Source organism: Schistocerca nitens, chromosome 4 (assembly GCF_023898315.1).
Source record: "Schistocerca nitens isolate TAMUIC-IGC-003100 chromosome 4, iqSchNite1.1, whole genome shotgun sequence".
NCBI lineage: Eukaryota > Metazoa > Arthropoda > Insecta > Orthoptera > Acrididae > Schistocerca > Schistocerca nitens.
Window position 1 is genome coordinate 80,317,875 of NC_064617.1, and position 17,731 is coordinate 80,335,605.

The 17,731-nt window shown below is 39.4% G+C and overlaps 1 protein-coding gene across 7 annotated transcripts in view; it reads left to right on the forward strand.

The window, feature by feature from the left end:
• Positions 1-17,731, forward strand: part of LOC126251343 (epidermal growth factor receptor substrate 15-like 1) — a 209,443-nt gene that overhangs the window by 36,685 nt on the left and 155,027 nt on the right. The gene's annotated exons all lie outside the window — the stretch shown is intronic.

The window sequence follows — 17,731 nt, forward strand, 5'->3', positions numbered from 1 at the left end:
AGTACTAAATTTGTAAATGTAGTACTGATTAAATATTGAATAATAAGTGTAAATTCCAAATTTAATTTTATAAAACCTGTGTCAATAGGTAGCAGTCAAAGCTTCCTTTGTCTTCGTTTTATTTTTAAACTCACTGGAGTACGGTGCTGATAAGAACCATCATCTACGTCCTACCTCCTAGATAACAGTATTGTGGTGCCATTCACTGTTTTGGTTGCCCTTCAGTAATGAATGAGAGGTTACACTGTGAGTTCTCCAGTTTTTCCCCTATCTTCTTTTTACATTCGACAGTTGTTCCACAGATTAGCTTCTAGTTCAGTATGTTTTACATCTGTTGCAACCGAGCAGCTGTCTTCTGTCGAATTTAGAATCTCTGTTCATCTTAAGAATTTGACAGGTCTTGGATTTTACTGTGTTCACTTGTAGTGGGCACTGTACTACATCACATAATGAATCTTATCCCATCTTTCACGTGAGGCTTCCAAATGTTTCACTGAAAAATTTCATTAAATTTTGTGGTGGTCTCTTATAAGAGCATTTACAAGATTTTCTGACGTAAGTCATAATACAGCGACTGCCAAGCTGGTTCATTCAATAACACTATATGGCGAGTAGTGAAATGAAGCATTGCTCAGACCCTAAGGACATTAGTGCTTATGAGACCATAAACACTAATGTCAGATCCTCTTATGGTGAGTGGTTATTTTTAACTTCAGTGGTTTGTCTAGGAGTAAAGAGACTTGGCATGTGAAAGTGGCCATACAAATTACTTTGTACAACTATTTTAACTATTCAAGTAACTCGAGGCTTGAATGATTTATTATTATGCAAGCTTGCACAAGTGTGTGTGCTCAAGCATATGTACCAGGTTGGCGCAAGCTAAGATTAGGTTAGTGTTTTTTCCAGTGTGTCAAGCGACCGTAGGAAAATTGGTATATGCTTCAGGATTTTATTTAAGCATTGGTTATAATGAAAGTGTGTGTGTGTGACATAGTGTATGTAATACACTCCAAATACCAAGCAATCAATTTGGCTTCTAACAAAGACACAGTCATCAAGAAAATCAATTCCTTCCCAACAAATTTTAGGAGAGGAAAACAAATTGAATTAGGGAATGGCATAGATCAAATGTATAAATCCACACTGTGGTATTATTTTTCTTCACTTAGTAGATAGCATGGCAGTTTTCAGGAAATATGTACCTGAATGCTTGTGGTACCATCGCTGTCAGTCTTTTGTGTGTTGTTATAGTTTCCCTCGTACCTACATCTTGTCCCTCAGTGAAGGAAGGGACTCGGGAGTGACAGAAGGTTCAAATGTGTCTCTTCATGCATTGTTAGATAATTATGCCAATATCTATGATATAGCTTGAGTTCACTACCTAATCAATAAGGAAAATAGTTTTTTGTATCATTATTTAGATCACATACCACATTTCCTCTTATTTTTCCATGCCAGTCACAAATGCAAATGTGCATAAAGTGGTCACATTGTGGTCTGAGATCATCATCATCATACTGTATCAATAACACAAATTGCACAAGCAAGTTTTTGCTGTGTGGGGATGATAATGACTTGAGCATGCTTGTGCCAAATACTTGCACATCCATGCTTGTCAAGCTTGTAGTAACATGTGAAGCCACTTCAAGACAGGTATTTTTCTGGATATTTGATACTCAGTTTTGAGATTAAAAGTCACCCTGTAATAATCTCATTTTTGCATCACCATTTACTATCAGCCTGCAGCTTTCCTAATTATAACACTTACTAAAGCGACTGCTCAGTTTCTTGTTCACTTTAAATGTATACATTATCAGTTTTTTGCCAAAATGTATACATTATCAGTTTCTTGCCATTGCTGCTTACTGTAATGCTATTTTCTGTTCCTGCTATATCACATTTGCAGTTGCTGGTTGCTGATAAACACCTGTACATCATAAATGAAAATACATGACATCTATCTGTATCAGTTTCATTGTGACTGGTTACTTTGCGTGGGTGTGCAAAGTGTGTACATAATTTGACAACCAAGAAAGCTTCTCACCTCTGTGATGAAGACTCACCAAACAGCAGCATTTTGTTAGCAGTCATTTGTTGTGAGTTTCAATTTATGCATTGCTTGTGTCTTTAATATTTTGTTGGTTGGAGATGTGCTCTGAAACAAAGTGAATCTCATCTCAGATATTTAACAATGACAAAGCTCTTAAGTTGATAGTCACTAGTCACCCTCCTCCTTGCCTTCCCTGTGACACAAATGTCTCGTATTTATAGTACTTGCCTTTTGCCACGCCCTCGTTGTTTCACTTCTCCACTTGTAGAAAATAATCTTCAGTCACCATGGAAACCATTGTTGAGTATGAACTGTGTTTGCTGTCTCATCCGAGTATTTTTTTCCCCACTGTTACCTCTGTAACCTGCTGTTGTCTTTTGCAGAGTAAATGAGCACTGAGTGAGATTTGCCCAGTTGTTAAAACATTTGACTCACATTCAGAGGCATGGTGTTCAGATTTCCTGTAGTTACTTAATCACTTAAAGCGGATACTAGAATGGTACCTTTGCAAAGACCATACATTTTCTATGTCACAGTACCCTGTTTATTAAAGTCATGCTGTCAACAAATTTGTTTCATATTGACTCGCAGGCATAGGGTAACATAACTTTGTTGGCCGTTTTTCCCACAGTACTTTCTTCATTTTTCTCCTTAGCTAATGAAAAGATAATTTTCAGTTTTGAAACCTGCAGTTCCAACTAAAGATTTTAAAATATTGGTATCTGTAATTTTTTTAAAAAAATACCGTATTTTTGTGTGGTGTTTGTAGCTTCCATTTTTTACTGTCATTTCTACTCTGTATCTTAGTGATTATATGTATAGGTCATTGTTAGTTACTGATCCAGTTGAGGAATTAAACATTTTATAATAATTCTAATAATAACTTTTCATTGAGCAAACTATAAAAGGGGGGAGGGGGGGGGGGAGAGAGAGAGAGAGAGAGAGAGAGACTTGTAACAACGCACATCAGATGATAAGTAGCTACTGTTTCCCTACATTTTAGATATGAGATGATTTAATTCTGTTGAAACCGCTAATTACATTTTTAAAAGAAGTATGTAAAATGTTTTGTTCATAAAAAAAGAAGAAATTAACTCAGATATGAGGACTCCAAAGACTGACAACAGATTTGCATGCTTCCTTTAGGAAGAGTCACATGTATGTTGTAGGCCTCCATGTTACTGCTTAATGTAGGTAGTCACTTTAATCCAATGCAGTGGGTCTCCTCCTTGTAGCTCTATAAAACACAAAGATAAAAGTTCCAAAAATTGCAGTCAGACCAAGGAGCACTGTATGATGGTTGACAGCAAATGCCATTGGCTTGTTTATCATTAGTCGTATTCTTCCAGAAAGTCTATTAGCACGCCAACAGCTGTAAAAGTTCAAGAAGTGTTAGCAGTAATTTAAAAATACCAATGCTACACAAGGTTTTAAAGTTAGAGAAAATTAAATAAATAACTTAGTATGTGATTTCGTTAGGACAAGTAGACTGACATTTGCCTTCCCTAAGGTAGTGACTGATGGGAGGTGTAACTGCTTCATGAAAAATCGTAGATTGGTACGCGTACTGGACAACGTACTGGAAATACTTATGACATTTTATAAACAAAAGTATAGAAATTTGCCTCTGGAGTAAATATAATGTAATTCACCCATTTTGAAAGTTTACCATATTATTAATATCTATCAATATATTATAATCAGTTGTTGTACAGTGTGATAATAAAAGACAACAAAAATTATTGCTATTTGGAGAAATTTTATGAATTTTGTTACTGCAACTTATTTTTCTTACAAAACCATTAGTTAAAATACTGTGAGTTACAACAGAGTTTACAACATTGCTTTACTCTGTATATAATCGCAAAATATTAACTCACTTGAAATGTTATCTACATCACCAGACTAAATGACATCTGCATTTTATATTCCTCCCTCATTTAAAATAAAAGACCTTCAGCGCAACTGAACATTTAAATCAATGTAAATTGATAGATAAAAAAATCTACTAACCAAGTGGTGACTGTGGGGAAAAACACTCACTCACTCACTCACTCGCGTGCGCGCGCATACACAAAAGGATTTAACGTTTACAAGCTTTCGGAGCCAGTGGCTCCTTCTTGGAGGAGGAGGAGCCAGAACCCTGAGTCAGAGGAGACTTTCTGGACGGGAACGGAAGGAAAGAATTGTTGGGGGCTGCACTGGATGAGACTTGAAAACCTGAGAGCTTAAAGGTGGAAGACATGGTAATACACTAGACAGAGATTACTTCTAAAACATTGTGCACGAGTTATTAAGAGTAAAATGCTAAGTGCACTGTATGTAACAGAGGTGGGAAGGGGAACGGCAAAAACTAGACAAGTCAGAAAATGAAAGATGTAGAAAACAAAAATTGAGTAAAGAATTGAGTAGTTACTATGAATAAATGCTGAGATGGAACGAGTTAAAATAAATTAATGCCAGGTGGTTGGAGAGAACCAAGGACATGTTATAGTGCTAGTTCCCACCTGCAGAGTTCTGAGAAACTGGTGTCTGGGGGAAGAATCCAGATGACGCATCTGTTCTTTTTTGGTTTTTCTATCTTTTACCACCCTCTGCCTCTCATTTTGGCCACTCCCACTATTTTTAACACTCCAAACTGTCCTCTCTTGCCATAATGAATCCCATCACATATTACATCCGTTCTTTTCGAAAACATGCTTTTGCACTATCAAAATTAAGGTCCCAAATTCTGTTTCTTGAAACGTGCTCATCTCTTGGTGTTACTCCCAAAGGCCTTCTGGATGTAATCCTACTCTACACCAGCCTCTTTTACAGTTTTAAATACAGCAATTTATTGCACTTACCGGACTTATCTGTGACTTAGATGCCTCATCTGGCAGTTTCCACACCACCAGACTTCTCTCCTCCTACAAAATTTTGTAGTTATCTGCCCATCATGTTTCCTTGGATGGTATCATATGCAAGCCAACATCAGACTGCAACGACATGCCAGACTTGACCTCAAAAAATTATCCCACCTTCTCCTAAACTACCTCAACAGTGATGTGCCCCCCCCCCCCTTCCCCCCATCCCCGTCCCCGTCCTTCTGCAGCTTCCCAAACAGCTACACCATCAACCACAACTCCTCTCCTACAAACCGAGCTTGGCCAACCTCCTTAACATCCCTCAGCCTTCTCCACTGCCTCCCAGACCTGTAATAACTCATAATCACAAGAACCAGTGACAACAGTACAGTGTTCTCAACCTCTCGTCAAAAGCACTGCCCCCCCCCCCCCCAAATTATCTGTATTATCCAAGTGTCTCACTTTCAGCCCTAAAACTGCATTCAACCATTATGCTTTGGTGAAGGATCTACTTTCCTTCACACGTAATTTCAACTTTAAATATTGGTTTGGAACCCAGCCGCAAAATCTTTCCAATAGGAAACCTGACATTGGACCCTGCCTTGAACAGCTCTGACCATGATCCCAACTTGATCCCCCACCACTGCCTCAGTATCCTCCCTTACAAGCCCTCCAAGAATTCCTGTTGCTTCACAACCTTTCGTAAGGTCCCTACAACACGACCCTAACCTGCCATCTGCAGAACTCCAGGCTCACGTTCCCTAAAAGCTGATGACTCCATCTTCATCCTCCCAGCAGACAAAGGGTCTACCACTGTGGTGCTGGACAAACGGGAGTATGTTAGTGAAGGTTTACACCAGCTGTCTGACATCTCTACAAACAAGCATCTGCCATCAAGATCCCATCCTCAGGCCCTCACAAGGATTTACACCTCAATCCACAGAACTTCTGCCCCACCCAAACTACGCACCGCCACCTTTTACCTACTTCCTCAGAGCCACAAACCCAATCATCATGGCAGTCCTATAGTTACTGGCTTCAAAGCACCCTCCAGACAAATATCTGCCTTAGTTGATCAATACTTGCAACCTGTAGTACAAAGACTTCCCTCCTATATTAAAGATACCAACCATTTCCTAAATTGTCTGAAGTCCGTACCCATTCTTCTCCTACCACACACCTTACTTGTCACCATTGAGGTGATCTCCAACATCCCCGACGTACGTGGTCTGCCGACTGGTGAACTTCTCCTCAGTCAATGCCCACCTGCTTCCAAGGGTATGGAATCCTTTTGCTCACCTTAATCAACTTTATACTTACCAACAATTACTTCACCTTTTAGGGGCAGACATACAAACAGATCACTGGTATAGCCGTGGGAACCAGGATGGCTCCTTCCTATGCCAACCTCCTCATGTGTCGCTTGGAGGGGGCTTTCCTGGGAGTGGTAAGCCTTCAGCCCCTGGTTTGGTTGAGATACATTGATGACATCTTTGCTGTACAGACTCATGCTGAGGCTGACCTGTTAAAATTCCTGGAATGTCTAAATACCTTCTCCCAGTTAAATTTCAAATGATCCTATTCCAAATCCCGTGCCAGTTTCCTTGATGCTGATCTCATCCTCACCAATGGCCAGCTATACTCTTCCTTCCACATCGATCCTACTAACAAACAGCAGTACCTACATTTTTACAATTGTCATTCTTTCCATGTCAAATCTTCTCTCCCATACAGCATTGGCATTCGAGGCAAGCATATTTGTTCAGATGCAGACTCTTCACAACAATACTCTTTACAACAAGGCTGTCACTTCAGCCCTCATTGGATGTAATTATCCCAATAGCCTAGTTCAAAAGCAGATGATCCAGGCCATCCCGGTACTGCTGATCCCTCATGAAACAACTTCAGAGCACACCTGGTCTTGAATGTATCAATCAGCTACTTCAGCAAGGCCATGACTGCCTAAAATCATGCCCTGAAATGAGATCCATTCTGTCTGAGGTTTTGTTCGCCACACATAGAATAGCTTTTCCTCGGTCTCCCAATCTCTGCAATATCCTTGTCAGACCCTATGCTCCTTCTGCACGCATCTCCCTACCTTATGGCTCCACCCCCTGTGACTGTCCCCACTACAAGACTTGCCCTGTGCACCCTCCTACCACCACCTATTCCAGCCCTGTAACTGGCAAAACATATGCTATCAAAGCAAGAGCCACCTGTGAAACATGATGTCGTATACCAGCTGTTATGTAAACGCCGTTCGGCGGTTTACATCGGCATGACTACCACCCAGTTATCAGTCAGGATTAATAGGTATAGACAGAGGATGTATACAGGCAACACACAATATCCTGTTGCAGAGCATGCTGCACAACATGACAATCATGACCTTGGTGCCTGTTTCACCACACACACCATCTGGATTCTCCCCCAGACACCAGTTTCTCAGGATTCTGTGTGTAGAAACTAGCATTACATCATGTCCTTGATTCTTGCCACCCACTTGGCCTTAATTTATGTTAATTCCTTCTGTCTCGGCGTTTCTTCACAGTAACTACTTTCTGTACTCCATTTTAGTTTACTAAATCTTTCATTTTCTGACTGGTCTACCTTTCACGGTCCCCCCTCCCACCTCTGTTACATTCAATGTACTTAGCTTTTCACTCTTATTAACTCAGGCACGATGTTGTTGTAGTAATCTCTGTCTTGCCTATTACCCTGTCTTCCATCTTTAAGCTCTCGACTTTTCAAATCTTGTCCGATGCAGTCCCCAACAATCGGTCTTTGCTTCTCATCCCGTCCAGTAAGTCTTTGCTGACCCAGGGTTCTGGGCGAATTTTGTGAACTGTACCCCTTTCTCTCAACCTTTCCAGTCCTTTTCCTTCACCCTTCTATGTTCCCCTTCAATTCTTCTGCTAGGAGGAGGAGCCACTGCCTCCGAAAGCTTGTAAATGTTAAATCCTTTTGTGTGTGTGTTTCCATGCTGCCACTTGGTGAGTAGATTTTTATCTGTCCATTTACATTATGCTATCAATAATTGAACATTTAAATTGTATTATCTACAAGTCTTCAGTATGCAAGTACCAACTCACTTCTCTCAACGCTGTACTTTTACTGACTATGTAATTCAGTATCTTTCTTTATTTCATGAACATTGACGTTTCTGATGTACTCAATGGGATAGGGCACTCATCGATGCCTGAGCATGAAAATATCAATTAATTTCCATTAATAAATAATAGCTGACTTATTCTTTTGTCCTAAACCCAAATAACCAAACTAAACAGAAAAAGAGGTATATTTTGTTTTCAACTTGGCTAATATTGACCAAAGTAATATGTTATTTTTGTCATAATGTGAGTTACAGCAAAATTTTATTTTTATGTTTAATGTAGCAGTAATATCACCACCATTGTACACACCTGTAAGTTTTTGTATCGGAATAATGTGGATTTCTTATTACTATATTATTCTTCACATCAATCTCAATTCTCCCATGGGTTTGGTTCTTAATTAAACTGGGATAAATCCGCTTTAGTCCAATACGCCATATGACAGGAGCATCACCATTGAGATACCTTAAAAAAAAAAAGACCAGTTTAAGTGCAATATGTTTTCCAACATTGTCCATCTTATGGGCCGGAGTTGGTTTGTTACGATAATTGTTATATTTTAGCACACAACCTCTAACGTTGGGAACATAATCCTCTGCAATGTATTTCAGGAGTCAAGCAACAATTATCTGCCTGTCAAGTTAATCGCATATAAACAAGCACTTCAAAAACACACAAAGCCAGAATGTAAAAACAAATAAAATTATTTGGAAATTAAATCCTTATCTTACTTTAAAAAGATGGAAACACAAGATTCTCTGCTCTGTTTACCATGTAACTGCAGATCCACCAAAGCATTCCTTCTGTAAAGCAGTCACATTAGCTGCCTCTCTGTGCACTGCTAGTTTGTAAAAATGTTTACAGCACTGACACACTGCACTGAGCCATTAGCCGATCCACAATATTCCAAGGATGTTAAAAAGGGTATGAAAAGACACCACACCAATGGTTATCTGTGCAAAATCATTCACACTTATTTGACTAACACCAACATTATAAAATATCTAGAAAACCAGGGAAGAAGGTATTACCATTCTCACCAGTTTGTATATTTAATGTGTTTTCAAACATAACCCAGTGGATTGCTATTTGAAGCTCCTCAGTCAGGCTGAGTTTTTCCTTTCTTACCTACATGTATCACCTCTAAGTCCTCTTTTATGTCTTTCAGGGTGTGACCAGCCTCATATATATCTTTGTCAACCACTGACTGATCTACCTTAGTTACCCAGTATAAAAGTGTCTGATGCTCTCTATGTTGTTGTTGTTGTTGTTGTTGTGATCTTCAGTCCCGAGACTGGTTTGATGCAGCTCTCCATGCTACTCTATCCTGTGCAAGCTTCTTCATCTCCCAGTACCTACTGCAACCTACATCCTTCTGAATCTGCTTAGTGTATTGATCTCTTGGTCTCCCTCTACGATTTTTACCCTCCACGCTGCCCTCCAGTGCTAAATTTGTGATCCCTTGATGCCTCAAAACATGTCCTACCAACCGATCCCTTCTTCTAGTCAAGTTGTGCCACAAACTTCTCTTCTCCCCAATCCTATTCAATACCTCCTCATTAGTTACGTGATCTACCCACCTTATCTTCAGCATTCTTCTGTAGCACCACATTTCGAAAGCTTCTATTCTCTTCTTGTCCAAACTGGTTATCGTCCATGTTTCACTTCCATACATGGCTACACTCCATACAAATACTTTCAGAAACGACTTCCTGACACTTAAATCTATACTCGAAGTTAACAAATTTCTCTTCTTCAGAAACGATTTCCTTGCCATTGCCAGTCTACATTTTATATCCTCTCTACTTCGACCATCATCAGTTATTTTGCTCCCTAAATAGCAAAACTCCTTTACTACTTTAAGTGTCTCATTTCCTAATCTAATCCCCTCAGCATCACCCGATTTAATTTGACTACATTCCATTATCCTCGTTTTGCTTTTGTTGATGTTCATCTTATATCCTCCTTTCAAGACACTGTCCATTCCGTTCAACTGCTCTTCCAAGTCCTTTGCTGTCTCTGACAGAATTACAATGTCATCGGCGAACCTCAAAGTTTTTACTTCTTCTCCATGAATTTTAATACCTACTCCGAATTTTTCTTTTGTTTCCTTTACTGCTTGCTCAATATACAGATTGAATAACATCGGGGAGAGGCTACAACCCTGTCTCACTCCTTTCCCAACCACTGCTTCCCTTTCATGCCCCTCGATTCTTATAACTGCCATCTGGTTTCTGTACAAATTGTAAATAGCCTTTCGCTCCCTGTATTTTACTCCTGCCACCTTCAGAATTTGAAAGAGAGTACTCCAGTTAACGTTGTCCAAAGCTTTCTCTAAGTCTACAAATGCTAGAAACGTAGGTTTGCCTTTTCTTAATGTTTCTTCTAAGATAAGTCGTAAGGTTAGTATTGCCTCACGTGTTCCAACATTTCTACGGAATCCAAACTGACCTTCCCCGAGGTCCACTTCTACCAGTTTTTCCATTCGTCTGTAAAGAATTCGTGTTAGTATTTTGCAACTGTGACTTATTAAACTGATAGTTCGGTAATTTTCACATCTGTCAACACCTGCTTTCTTTGTGATTGCAATTATTATATTCTTCTTGAAGTCTGTGGGTATTTCGCCTGTCTCATACATCTTGCTCACCAGATGGTAGAGTTTTGTCATGACTGGCTCTCCCAAGGCCATCAGTAGTTCTAATGGAATGTTGTCTACTCCCGGGGCCTTGTTTCGACTCAGGTCTTTCAGTGCTCTGTCAAACTCTTCACGCAGTATCTTATCTCCCTTTTCATCTTCATCTACATCCTCTTCCATTTCCATAATATTGTCCTCAAGTACATCGCCCTTGTATAAACCCTCTATATACTCCTTCCACCTTTCTGCCTTCCCTTCTTTGCTTAGAACTGGGTTGCCATCTGAGCTCTTGATATTCATACAAGTGGTTCTCTTCTCTCCAAAGGTCTCTTTAATTTTCCTGTAGGCAGTATCTATCTTACCCCTAGTGAGATAAGCCTCTACATCCTTACATTTGTCCTCTAGCCATTCCTGGTTAGCCATTTTGCACTTCCTGTCGATCTCATTTTTGAGACGTTTGTATTCCTTTTTGCCTGCTTCATTTACTGCATTTTTATATTTTCTCCTTTCATCAATTAAATTCTATATTTCTTCTGTTACCCAAGGATTTCTATTAGCCCTCGTCTTTTTACCTACTTGATCCTCTGCTGCTTTCACTACTTCATCCCTCAGAGCTACCCATTCTTCTTCTACTGTATTTTTTTCCCCCATTCCTGTCAATTGTTCCCTTATGCTCTCCCTGAAACTCTGTACAACCTCTGGTTCTTTCAGTTTATCCAGGTCCCATCTCCTTAAATTCCCACCTTTTTTCAGTTTCTTCAGTTTCAATCTGCAGTTCATAACCAATAGATTGTGGTCAGAATCCACATCTGCCCCTGGAAATGTCTAACAATTTAAAACCTGGTTCCTAAATCTCTGTCTTACCATTATATAATCTATCTGATACCTTTTAGTATCTCCAGGATTCTTCCAGGTATACAACCTTCTTTTATGATTCTTGAACCAAGTGTTAGCTATGATTAAGTTATGCTCTGTGCAAAATTCTACCAGGCGGCTTCCTCTTTCATTTCTTAGCCCCAATCCATATTCACCTACTATGTTTCCTTCTCTCCCTTTTCCTACTGACGAATTCTAGTCACCCATGACTATTAAATTTTCGTCTCCCTTCACTACCTGAATAATTTCCTTTATCTCGTCATACATTTCATCAATTTCTTCATCATCTGCAGAGCTAGTTGGCATATAAACTTGTACTACTGTAGTAGGCATGGGCTTTGTGTCTATCTTGGTCACAATAATGCGTTCACTATGCTGTTTGTAGTAGCTAACCCGCACTCCTATTTTTTTATTCATTATTAAACCTACTCCTGCATTACCCCTATTTGATTTTGTATTTATAACCCTGTAATCACCTGACCAAAAGTCTTGTTCCTCCTGCCACCGAACTTCACTAATTCCCACTATATCTAACTTTAACCTATCCATTTCCCTTTTTAAATTTTCTAACCTACCTGCCCGATTAAGGGATCTGACATTCCACGTTTCAATCCGTAGAATGCCAGTTTTCTTTCTCCTGATAACGACGTCCTCTTGAGTAGTCCCCGCCCGGAGATCCGAATGGGGGACTATTTTACCTCCGGAATATTTTACCCAAGAGGACGCCATCATCATTTAATCATACAGTAAAGCTGCATGTCCTCGGGAAAAATTACGGCTGTAGTTTCCCCTTGCTTTCAGCCGTTCGCAGTACCAGCACAGCAAGGCCGTTTTGGTTAACGTTACAAGGCCAGATCAGTCAATCATTCAGACTGTTGCCCCTGCAACTACTGAAAAGGCTGCTGCCCCTCTTCAGGAACCACATGTTTGTCTGTCCTCTCAACAGATACCCCTCCGTTGTGGTTGCACCTACGGTACGGCCATCTGTATCGCTGAGGCACGCAAGCCTCCCCACCAACGGCAAGGTCCATGGTTCATGGGGGGATACTCTCTATATTTTGCTGAAAATTTCCTGTCTGTTTGTCCTATATATTTTGCGTAACAAGATGTACACTGTATTTTATAAATGTCTGCCTGTTCAAATTTGCTTACCCTGTTGACAACTTCCTGCTTTAAACTGAAAGGCATGGGAGAAAACTTAAAGATGATACACGTAGGTAAGAAAGAAACTCAACCTGCATGAGGAACTTGAAATAGCACTTCACTGGGTTAAGTTTGATGATGTGCTTAATATCAAACTTGTGAGAAGGTTTTTTAAATAAAAGAAGACTGGAATTAGTATGATAAATGTGAACAGTTTTGTACCGATAATCATTGGTATGGTGTCTCTTCATGCCCTTAGTAAGAACTTTGGAATGTTATGGAAGTGCTGACAGCTCAGTGCAGTATATCAGAACCATTGTACAGAGGGGCAGGTAATGTGATCATAGTTTACCACTTTACAGGAGGAGTGCCTTGGTGGATGTGTGATAACATGGACAAATGAAGCAGGAGATGTGGTGTTGCCTTTTTTTAAAGTAAGGCGAGGACTTCATGTCCATGTAATTTTGTTTTTATATTTGGACCTTGTGTGCTTTTGAAGTGCAGATGCCAGATGCGTGATTCCCAAGCAGATGATTATGTTCCTAATATTAGTCGTTGTATGCTAAAATATTTTTAATGCCATTGTTGTTTTTTATTTTCTAATGGAGTTAGAACAACACTGATTTTTAGTGAATTTCTGGAGGCTTGGTGTTTCCTGTACATTTTTGGCATCCATGAAATGACAAACTGGTTATTTCCACTTAAGGAATGGCACAAAAAGAGAATTTGAACATTGTGTAGTTCATATAAGTACTCTTACATGCTCATCACTTGATGGAAAGTAAAACACTTTATTTCACCTCATCAAATTTTCCCTTTTATGTCTTATATATGATCACCAACTGGTCTCTTGATTTAAAAGAAACATTCAGTAGAAAATGAAACTTTCATTGAAAAGTTGTTTTATGTAATTATCACTACATAGGATAGGGTATCCTTATATTTAGCTATGCCATAAGATGAACATAATAAGTAAGTGTAAGGAAAATTCTTCAATATTGTCATTGATTTTTTTTATGTCAGTGTGAGTAGAGTTGTCACTCCAGCTGGTTTGGGCTGCCAGGAACTAAGAACTAACAACTGAAGAAAAATATATGTTAATGGTGTCAAGTCTTTATATAGTTGCAGTAAAATTTGCTGTAAGTAATTCCACTTCTTGTTCATTACCTTCACCACCACCATTACAATAATGTATTCTAACATACTTGTCCGCATCTCCTGGTATGGCGGTCGTGTTCTCGCTTCCTGAGCATGGGGTCCCGGATTCGATTCTCGGCGCCAGCAGGGTCAGGGATTTTCACCTGCCTCGAGATGACTGGGTGTTCGTGTTGTCCTCATCCTTTCATCCTCATTCCTGAAAGTGGCGAGATTGGACTGAACAAAGATTGGGAATTTGTACGGGTGCTGATAACCACGCAGTTGAGTGCCCCACGCAGTTGAGTGCCCCACAAACCCATCATCATCATCACCTAACATACTTCTTCACAAGATCAACACAGAGCTCCCATACATCCACTTCGTGTGTGAAAGTCAGGATACTGTGCTAAGAAACAAGCCTGAAATGTACTGCTTGTTTAAACATCAGTAATGGCTTTCCATTCCTCTTCAGGGAAATTTTCTTCTACAGCAAATGAGACTGTTGCCACATTCATAATTTATGACAAAAGCATTTCAAAAATAGTTAAGTGCATTCTTAGAGTCATTACATTCTAATTAGTAACAAACATTTTCGTAGCCTGTGTGATTTGCATTTTTAACACTGCACTTCCTATCTTCGACTGTAATTGGTCTCTGCAAAACAAACAATTGATTTTGAGCTGAAAGATAACTACAAAATAGCAGTCATAGGAACTGTGCTCGTTTAACATATAATCTATATTTCTTCCAGGGAAGCAAGAATTGTCCATGAAATTATGTTCACTATAATATATTATGTATAACCACAGCAAATGTGGCATATACTCCATGTCTCAACAATATTGCAAAATAGCCAGATTGCTTTACAACTGTGAACAAATAAAATGTAGTCCTCCCAGTTGACATTCGATGCGGTGTTCCTCTCTCTCTCTCTCTCTCTCTCTCTCTCTCTCTCTCTCTCTCTCGTAGAGAAAGCAATGCATTTTATGGAAACATCCTTAGCTTGAAAGTTTTTGGTTTCCTTATGCTGCAGGAAGTTTCTGTATAAACTTTGTTATTGGCCACATGGTTAATGTAGAATGATTGAGAATCATAATATGAATACACTGGTATAAACAACCTTTTTTGGGTCCAGAATTTTCAGTCATGCTTAGCATCTTTTGTTTCTGTCCTTTGCTATGTAATTTCTATAAGTTTTCTGTACCACTGGTACATAAATACTCCTGACATGTTCATTTGTCATTGTAGTGAACCAGATATTTATTTCTGACCATTTGTTCCTTACCTCAAAGTATTCTGTTTAGGATTTTCTACCATATGTGTAATTTTGATCCTAAAAGTTTTTGAGAAACCTTGTGTCAAAGGTCCTACACAGAATGAGAGGAAACATGCTCACAGCCATAACCTGTTTTGATGTGACACTTCTTGGACTGATGGAGAAATTCAGGAGTGCTGGACCAAAATGAAGGTAGATTCATAATCAGTAAGAACGTGTTGCAAGTTATGCTGCAGCCCTATTTGCTACTGGTATTTGGTGGTTTCTACAGATCTCTACCCAACTCTTGACATGTCTTGTGCAATGAAATCATGTGTTGTGCCAAAACCTTCAAACATAAGTGTGGAATATGTGGACAAAATTGCTTTGATGAAAAACTATTTCTCAACACATCCACTATGGATAAAATTGGAGTAGACAGTTTTCATTGCAGAAAAATGTAATCACTAAAATGTAAACAAACATTATTAGCTTACCCTGGACATTTCAGAATGACTACATGTGAAGAAGTCGATTCATAAATGGTTTGCCAGGTGATAGTACCAGAAGATATTTTACGCTGAAGATTTAGGAAGCCTTCTGATATTTTCTCTTTGATAGTTTTGTTATCTTTTCCATTTGTTGTAACTGATGACTGACACTGGACCTGCAATGTGTAGAAAAAGTATAAAGTCTTAGTACAGTTAATGTTACACTTCAGTAAAATCAAAGTAGCTACCTTGCAGTATCTGATCATAATCTCGGAGGACCTGTTCTGAATGATTGAAATTGCATCTGTGCTTCCTCCAAGCAAGTGTGACCTGCATGGAACACCATTATTAAATAATTTTAACAAAGATACCAATGATGATAATGGTGATATTCCATGCTTTTCATTGTGCTGGTTTGTTGCAGCATCATCTATGCTGTGCTGTAACATAATTGTGCATATACCAAACTTTACTTGCATCCCAACCTTTTCACACTGACTGCAGTCTGACCAAAGACCCCATTTCGTGAACAGTCTTATGGAGCCATCTAATTGCTTCTCGGGAAGACTGTGCAGGCCATTAGGAGCAGTTTCAGGTTTCACCTAGAAAGAGAAAATTGTTAAGTCTTGACCATATGTTGATGTCAAAAATTGGGAGGCGCTTACTGAGAAAATTAAAGACACTCCTAGCACATGTGTGACATAGGAAATTCCGTCTTGTAACAGTTACCTAATACCATACAGGAAGCAACACTCTGTTATGAGAATTGCAATGCTCAGAGTGAGGGCTGTCTAGAATGATGGACCTATGAATGGAGCAGCAAATAATAACCCTATCTTCCAACAGTGATGTGCTTTATGATATTAAGCAGCTGCTCAGGGTGTTCTAACAGAGCTACAAAAGTGAAGCAAAAGAACCGAAGTGCTAGTTGTGCTGTGGCTGAGAAATAGCAAACTCATCTTCTGATGAACTACAAAAATAAGACCTGCTCATAGAAAGGACAAAAACAAATTACTACTTTGCTTGTGTGAGACTGACAAATCTTGCATTGGTTTGGACACACATGGTGCATTCCAGTGTTCTACAAGACATGTAGCAAAGCTTTAGATGTATATGGTAAAAAGGATATTCTCTTGCAGGGCATAGTGTAATGAAGAAGCATACCATCAGTTTTCCAAAGACTCAGGTTACGTGTTTATCTGTTGATTTTGGAAAAGCACAACCAGGAAGCAATAGATGTATTGATGCCATCCAGTTTTGTAAATTCAGATAAAAGATGTGCCCTCAGAACTGCTGACAACCTATGTTGAAGTGAATATAGAGTCTTATAGCAAGTGCTATTTATGAAAAGCTCTCAGGTTTCCAGATGGCTGGCAGTGCATTAATGGCTACCATAGCCATGGATGGAGGCACACCAGTAATACAAATATTACAACTTCTGCAGTATATCGACTCTTTGTCAGAAGATGGTGAGTATGACATTCTTCAAAACATCATGGTATTTTAACTCACCCACCCAGCTGGAAACCTGAGAGCTTTTCATCCACCTGTGTCAGAAGTTATCAGAAGGGAGTGATATACATACTATTTGTGGGGCAGTGACTGCTGCACTGGTGAGCAGAATTAAAGCAACAAACGGAAATTTTTCAAGGTTCGTTTATTTTGTCACAAGACAGTATAAACAGGTAATAGTAAAGTAGGAACAATGTAAAGAATACAGAACATAAACAACTGCAACATGCATAACGGTAGACAAAAATGGTCTTCATCTTTGTTTTTTCCATTTAATGGATATGCGCGCGCGCGCGCATACACACACACACACACACACACACACACACATTCTGGCAACTGGTTAATGTGCTCAGTATGGGGTGTGACTACCTCTGGCAGCAATACAGGCCTGACAATGATGGGGCATGCTGTAAATGATGTCATCAGTCTCATGTTGAGGCAGTAATGCCCATACTTCCTGTAGAGCTGCTGCAGTCTTGGAGAGTGTTTGATAGATGCTGACATGATGCAAGCCATCTCTCTAGTGCTCTCAAGACATGCTCTATGAAATTCAAATTGGGAGAGTGAGCAGGCTATGCCACGAGTGCAATACCTTCCATTCGAAGTCTGGGGCCACAGCGCCTCGCAACAAAAAATGGTTCAAATGACTCTGAGCACTATGGGACTTAAC